We start from the raw sequence: 5628 nt of genomic DNA, 5'->3' as shown, positions 1-5628 counted from the left end.
CAGATTATCCAATCCCATTTCACCCTTAGAAAGCTTTAGCAAACCTATTTGGTCTGAGTGAAAATTATCAAGGAATTAAAAAACCAAAGATCTTCATTTCCTTATGTTAACCCAACCCTGGGTAACATAAAATCTATGGGTATAAAAAACCAATCTGACAGCTTCACAAATTGATCTCATTTACCTGCCTCATCCACAACATAACATTCTGAACAATGTCAGAGATATTACTGCAGCATTTGACTGTTATGAATGAGACCAGGCTCAGGTTTTATAATTTCTTGAGGTTACTTGGTTATTTGAATGCACCATTTCCAACACAAAATCATTAATATTTTAATTCAAGTTTCTATATATTGACTTAAAGGTGCCCTTATCTAATTCTGAAGATAACTGTATTTCAGCAACTACTTGCAGTAGTTTTATTCATGATTGCTGGTGTTTCTGCTGTAGGAGCACCTCTACTAGGTAAATGCACAGATTGTGCTACGGGTTGAGATTCCTTACTGACTGAAGTGGATTTCAGATGTAAAATAAACTATGCTGTCTGGCTGTTAGTGATATTTTTGGGTTTTGTCTGTTTGGTTGGTTGGTTTTGTTTTGTTTTTTGTTTTGGTTTTTTTTTGTTTTGTTTTGTTTTTGTTTTTTTCAAAGTGAAAAAAAGCAGAAGTAGTAGTAGTAATAATAATAATTATAAAATCCCCCACTTTTAATAGTGCAGAATTGCTAGTGCCATCTTCAATTTTCTGTGAAGCAAATTGGTTTAAATCAATAAGCCAGATAGCCTGGCAGAGACATTTAACTTGTAATTGTGTCAAGAAAAAAATCAGTAAAACTCACAGAAGAACTTAAGAGGATAACCATAGTATAAGTACCAACTGAAGATGACTTTTTGATATGCCCCTTGGACTGACATGGATGACTAAGGAGTTATGTCTCTGCTGAGTTCACACGTGTAGATAATGTCACTTCTTATGGCCTGCTGCCCTCTCTAGGAAGCCGATGTTTGGACATACATGTCATTTCAGTGTCACTTGAAACAAGTACCTACCCAAAGCTCACTGAAGTCAATGGGAGGCTTTTCATTAACCTTACAGTATTTTAGGTCAGGCTTCAAGGCTCTTACTTCAGCACCTGTTTAGCCATATGCATGGCAACTGACACCCAGGGGCCCACCTCTGTGCCCAAACTGATAAGAAGTCAAGGCTTAATTGAAGTCCCTCGAACTTTACAGTCATAATAATAATGGAAATAAAAATCAGAAAAGATAAACTAGTCCTACCTATCTCTTAATTATACAACTTTTACTAGTCTTGAAGAGAGAGAAGTGAACACTTTTGCATATATATATTCAAGTATAGTACAAAAAAATGGGGAGCGTATACTCAAAAATGAGAGTATATAAGGCTAAGTAGGGATACAGGTTGGTTACCCAGTGTCTCCTCTTGCTGAATGTCTCTGGAGGCTGATCACCAAGAGGAAACACTAGATACAGAAGTTTAGATGATATTTAGATTACATGAATTAAAATGATAACAAAAACTTTAATTGAAAAGGGCTGAATGACAGTATGCAACAAATAGGTTTTCAACTTCTCTATCCGCTGAAACATCATCACATTGTCAGTCACATTTCTATAAGTCCTATGTGGCCTCTCACCCATATGTTCAAACACACATTGAGTAGGATCTTTCAAGGACATCTTTTCACAGACAGCTTTTATAAAGAAACAATATAAATAGAATAATAAAAATGTCATAGCTTGGCGGAGGCAGGGGGGAGAGATTGCAAACTGAAAAACAGCAGCACAATATCAGTGTGGACATGAGCCAAGAGAGACAAGAAGGGCTTTGTTGATCAGGTTAGTCCTGCCATAAACAAACCTTCTCCATGTTGTGCAGGAGTGGAAACAAATGGATTCATGTGCAGTGGGGGGACACAATGAAAACTGTTATTTTTCAACTGTGCCCAAAAAAATTTGTTTCCTTTGTCTCAAAAAGAGATCTAGATTAATCCAAGGTGAAGAATCTTAAAAACCTATATTTTCAGAGTAATTTATAATTTTATATCCTTTTTCAGCGAACTGGAGCAGAGAACCTGTTTAACATAAATACTTTTTTGACCAACACTTTGCTCAAAAAAGCATTTACATGTCAGTCTGTTGGCCTTCAAATTAAATAATGCCTGAGTTTCCCTTCAAGTCTTTTTATTTATATTTGGCAGGAGGCATCAAGGCTTCATCTATATCTTCTGCTTTTTGGCTCTTTTCCAAACTATCTATTTTCCTGTATATCTGAAATGTTGCATAATTTGTGGCATGTTAATTTACCATGCAGAGCCTCTCCTGTGCATCAATCTCAAACACATTTGTGTCTGGTGCAAATTTCTTGCAACTAAGCCTGACCTATGTCAAATAACCAGATCATCCACTCATCTATTTGGAAAACACAAGACTGTGCGTGCTGTCAGTTTTGCTGCAATGATTTGGATGTTCTGTATGAAGATTTATCCCACATAAGCTTTTTAGATTATGTACTTCTAAATTTTGAGAAACTTGCCTACCAGGAACTTGCCGGAAGATAATTTTAATGAAAGAAACTATTTAAAGCACTGCCCTGAATAGAGTTGATTTTTACCATATACTCAGGCACTCACAAAATCAGGGTACAAATTCTTACAGCTTCCTCAGAAAGCAGTTATCAAGAGGATGAAATACTAAGTGCGAGCAGAAGCATCATGGGAGGTGGAGGAAGGGAAGCAGTAGTCACCAGGCCTAGTGCTGGCCCTGGAAGCTGGCTGTCCCTTAGCAGCCTATATTGATAATGGAGAGAAAGCCATTTTGGTAGATGCGTAGCATCCAGAGTAGTGTAGGTGTGAATGCCCTCGGGTTACCACTGGAGGAGGCCAGAAAAGCCCCCATCCTTTTCTGTCAGTCTTTGTGAATGCACTCCCCAATGTTTGAAATATCAACTTTGATTAGGCCATTAGCACTATTTTGCATGGGCAGAAATACTGAATAGAAGTAATTTCTGATCATAGACTAATTAAAGTGTTAGAGACTAAAGCTGGTCACATTTTTTCCTCGTATATGTAATACTCAAACATTTGAAATGCTGAAAAACCTGGATAGAAGAAAAAAATTTTCCTTCATATCAACTTTAGTAACAACTTGACTAATTAGTAATGATTCAGGGAAGCAGATACCATATATTAAAGAACACAGGAATGAAGATAGCATGGTAGATCTTTCAATTGAGAAACGACTGTCAACAGAATTTATAATTTCATTATAATTGTTATTTCTCCCCCTTTTCCACTCAGCTGAATGAATGTAATCTGTTGCAGACAAGAGATGTTATTTAAGCTCTTGTTTCCTACTGGTATGTATGCTTTAAAAATAAGAATAAAAGAAAAAAGTTTCCTTACTGTCTTCATTCTCTATGCAGTAGTTCAGTAAATTCTTTGATAGAAAGAAATAGGAAGTAAAGCTTTAAAATGGACCATTATCAGGCACTGTATCCCAGAAAAAAAATCCATAGAACAATCCAGAAAAAAAAAGCCAAACAACTATATTCCATTAATTTATTTCTATAATAAATTTTTATTAATAAAATAAAAATTAATTAAAAATTAAAAAAATTAATAAAAATAAAATCTGATTTTTAGAAAGGAATGTGAGCTGCCAGCCAGAAGTGCACCTTTAGTTAGTAGAGTGCCTAAGCAAATGGTTAACTTTAAGCAAATTTTCCAGTTTCATTGATCTGAGAACACTTTCCTGGGGTTAGAAGGAGAACTTGATATACAGGCTTGGATTTAAACATATGATGATTTACAGTCTGAATATGAATCAGTATCATTTTGCCTTTAGTATCCATTCATAATAGCTAGTACTGTAGTGCAAGACCACAGAGTCAGAATGTATGAACCCTTACCCTTCTCACCTTCATCAGTAATGAGATACAGTCAGCATCAGCTCAAGTGATCTGGGGGGTCCTGTCATGTTGATTCCTTTCCCTGGTTTAAATCTGATTTCTTTATGTGATGATAAAAACAGGGTTGATTATATACACACACACACACCCACACCCACATATATATATATATATATATATATATATATATATATATATATATATATTTAATATCCAGTTCTTTCCTGGCCTACCAAAAGCAAGTATTATTGCCAATTAATTGCTTCCTTTATTATCATTTTTTTAATGTTGATGTAAAAGTTGTGAATTACCATATGTAGTGAGAATGACACAATCAAGAGACATTGAAAAAAAACCAATATGGGAATACAGAGGTATTTATTAACATGACATACAAATGTGCTGGTTTATTTAGATTATTCAGAAGGTTTAAATGTCTGTGGCCAATAAAACTGAAGTTTAAGATGCTAAAATAACTGATTAATGAAGCAGATAATAATGTTTATTAAATAGTTTCATTTGTCATTTAAGGCTGTAGATTTGACATGAAATGTATGACACATAAATAATAAGATACATTATAGATCCCTCACTGTTCTGATTTTCTGTCAGTAAAACTTCTCTACCAGTCTGAAAGAATAAATAGAATCTTCAGGTTTTTGAGATAGGAATCATCATGTGCTGAAGTGTGGGATGTTTGACAAAACAGCACACAGGAGAAATAAATATCAAACCAGAATGACTTAAAAATTAAGTCATTTAAGGGAAACACGAGACTCAGCAGCTTACCCTGTAAAGAAATTTAGCATATAGAGGATGAGAAGCCATGCTGGAGCACTGAAAGTAAAAAAGAGGATCCATATTGTAGCTGGTTGTTGGGAGGGGAAAGTCTCTAGCGGCTTTTGAGAACTCCAGCATCAAGTCACGAATACAAGGACAAAAATACTGCTCTCGGTAGATATGATCTATGCCCTGTGGATGTCAGGTCAGCACCTCAGAGAGACTACTTTTATGTCTGTCCTCATAACAAATTCTTCAGAAAAGCAATGATTTTGCCCTCTGAAATTCTCCAAATGCATTTTCCTGCTGGACACTCTTTACACTGTGTTCCTTTACACTGTTGTTTGAGGCAGAGCATGCTGGGCTATTTGTATGACGATGCACCAGCCTGCGTCCTCAGCAGAGGCTCAGAAAGGTTTCTTGGGGGGAAGTGAGGAAACATATAAGAAGCCTGATTCTAGGACAGCAGTGCAGAGGAAAAATGGCTCCTGAGCTTAACAAAGCTGAGCAGAAGGAATCCTCTTACTTACAGATCACCTTGTTTATCAGATGTTGGGAGGCAAAAAACACCTGACACATTCTCAGTATGAGACAGTATCAGATGGGCTGCAGGCTTTGAGACTGTACCTCAAGCAGGAGAAATGCTGACATAGGAATAAATATGTTGCTATCCCTCTGAAGACCTCCAAATCTTAGCACACATCTGTTTTAGGTCCTTGAGCACCAGCAGGCTCCTCTAAAGTTCCTCCAACACCTACTCTGTATAAACACCCAATTCAGCCTGATCAAAAATTTCCAGCAAACTAAATGGAAAGTTTCTCAAATAATTGAATTTTCTTCTTCCACTCAATTGAAAGAAGGAGCTTAAAAAAAAAAAAAAAAAAAAAAAAAAAAAAAAAAAAAAAAAAAAAAAAAA

The sequence above is a fragment of the Empidonax traillii genome, unplaced genomic scaffold, assembly GCF_003031625.1.
Source record: "Empidonax traillii isolate 1590-97213 ecotype Southwest subspecies unplaced genomic scaffold, ASM303162v1 scaffold137:size1056949, whole genome shotgun sequence".
Classification (NCBI taxonomy): domain Eukaryota; kingdom Metazoa; phylum Chordata; class Aves; order Passeriformes; family Tyrannidae; genus Empidonax; species Empidonax traillii.
The sequence above is the reverse complement of the archived record's forward strand: the minus strand, read 5'-3'. Positions refer to the sequence as shown.